At 39.4% G+C, this 2423-nt stretch overlaps 1 non-coding gene across 1 annotated transcript; it reads right to left on the reverse strand.

Annotated features, from left to right (window-relative positions):
* Nucleotides 1–1926: 1926 nt before the first annotated feature.
* On the reverse strand, nt 1927–2033 carry LOC112087656. The gene has a single exon (XR_002900202.1). It is a non-coding gene; the product is annotated as a small nucleolar RNA R71 (small nucleolar RNA).
* Between the last annotated feature and the right edge of the window lie 390 nt (nt 2034–2423).

Consider the following 2423-nt stretch of genomic DNA (forward strand, 5'->3'; position numbering starts at 1 on the left):
AACTCATTACGCTAGATTCTTAGTTTCATAAAGTCTTAGTTCGTTGTTATCTGCTTAACTACCAAACTCAGTTGTATTCTCTCGATTCGATCTAATAAAAACCGAGTTTGCCGATCTAAAGTACTGTTTTACCCCTTGTCGATATTCACTTATCAACAGTTTCTATTAAAATCAATGATGATGTCGATCTCAACTATGTCTGAGTAGATCCCGAGTTGGGCATAAGGTTCTCGAAGGGCTCTCAAAATCGATTAAGACATCTAGGTTTTTGGATCTGAGATTTTATTTATGTTCTTGATTTATTCTTATTCTTTATGCATATATGCTTGATTGATCACCTAGCGTCTGATCTAGATAGTTAGTGTTACGAAAGCTTTCATTAAGTGTCCGACTTAGAATGAAACGAGTGATTCTACCATAGGAGAAGAAAACTACCTATGGGTGAATCTTGAGTACTGATGAGTCTTGTACAAGCTATTGTGTATATTTTTGAATGGGGCAAGAGTCGAAAGCTACTGGTCAGGATCGCGAGTGACAGTTGGTTATGATCACGAGAGTAACATAGTCATATCGCCCTACTCTAGCTCTAGAACCGTAGATATTTATATCACCCGGAAAAACATGATCTATAACCTAAGTTGTCTGAAACCGATTATGATCCTCTAGAGAGTTCCCGAAAGCCCAACATTTTTAATATTGTTTATAACTTCGATTACTTACTTGCTTTCTTAGATTCTTCACTTTCATTTGCATTCATTTGATATTTGCTTGTTTTAGGATATTTTTATTTTTTTAGATGGTGACACACCCCAAACCTCTTAAAACCTATTTAGTCTAGACATAAACTTAGAACTCATGGAACACACTAGGCACACAAATCCCTGTGGATTCAATCCCTAAGTACTCAACCGATCAGTTGTGCACTTATAGCCTCGTTAATCTATTTAGGGTAAAACTTGTTAGGAAGTACCCACATGTCGCATTCAAGTTTTTGGCGCTGTTTTCGGGGATTTGATTCGCTGCCTCTTTATTTTATTGTTATAATTTCTGTTCTAGACACTTGATCTTTAGTTCCTTTTTAAGTTTTTTGATATCTCTTTTATGTTTTCTTGTTTTTTAAAGGTACATGAATACTAGGCGCAAGCCTGCAGCACACATTGCGATCCTAGACGAGATTGACAGACACGATTAACAGACGAGATTAATAGACACGAAAGAAAACCTCGAAGACTTAGGAGAATGTAAATGATGGCAGACTATCCAGACCATCATGGATATCCTTTAAAACACAATCTTAATGATGACAATGACGGATCTGATCATGGTGATGACCGAGTGGATGATCATAGAGGAGATGATCAACCTCAGCTCGATGGAGATGGAAACAAAACCCCTCTGAGAATTCCTAAATGCCGAGATGCTGTAGACCCGAGAAGAGAAGAGCGTGCAGACCTTGATGCACCAATCCATGCTTCCGAGAATGACAACAAATGAGTACAGCCGAATGGATGCAACAACTTCCCTATCCAGCCCGCAAATCAACACCGAAGACAAGCCCGAAACCATCACATAGATGACTTTGATGCACAAACTCAGAATTTATAGAACCGATCGGCGATTCAAGTATCTTTCCCAAACCAGAATGAGTTCGAAGTCAAGCCACATATCATTTTTGTGGTGAAACAAAACCATTTCCAAGGAGTCCCCTCTGAATATCCAATGGATCACATTGAGCTCTTAGAGATTTGCAGCATGATGAGAACTAACCAAGTTCCTGCAGATTATCTTAAGTGTAAGCTTTTCCCTTTTTCATTAAGTGATAAAGCTCACCGTTGGTTGAAATCTTTGCCTGCAGGATCGATTACTAACTGGTAAGAGTGCAAAACTGCTTTCCTTAACCACTTTTATATTAAGTCAAGGTCGAACCTTTTGAGAAATAAAATCCAAAGCTTCCAACAAGATCCGGTTGAGTCTTTTTATGAACCCTGTGAGCGTTTTATGGAGTATGAACGTGATTGTCCACACCACGGCTGTAACACCCCCGATTCGATCTATGAATAGAAAGAACCCAGAGTGCTACAGAATGATAACAGAGACAATCCTGCCAAAACGTCCCATACCGTCTTGGCTAGACCGCGTCCGATACCATGACTCTCGACCAAGGCCTAAGGCTTTTCAACCTGTTCCCGGTCTTGAGTTGTTTCGACCCAGACAAGGTCTAATATCAGGAAAAGCGAGGAGCTCCATAAAAACTCTCTTTTATTAATACTTAATAAAGTATGCTTACAAACGGTTACCAAAAATCATATAATTGAGCTCGAGTCAAAATAGTCTTACATAAGACAATCTATTATGCTTACACTCACAACGTTAAACTACTCCGGCGGCCTAGCGTCCCACGAACCCTCTAAGGTTTCCCGTCT

Source organism: Eutrema salsugineum, unplaced genomic scaffold (genome assembly GCF_000478725.1).
Source record: "Eutrema salsugineum unplaced genomic scaffold, Eutsalg1_0 scaffold_17, whole genome shotgun sequence".
NCBI lineage: Eukaryota > Viridiplantae > Streptophyta > Magnoliopsida > Brassicales > Brassicaceae > Eutrema > Eutrema salsugineum.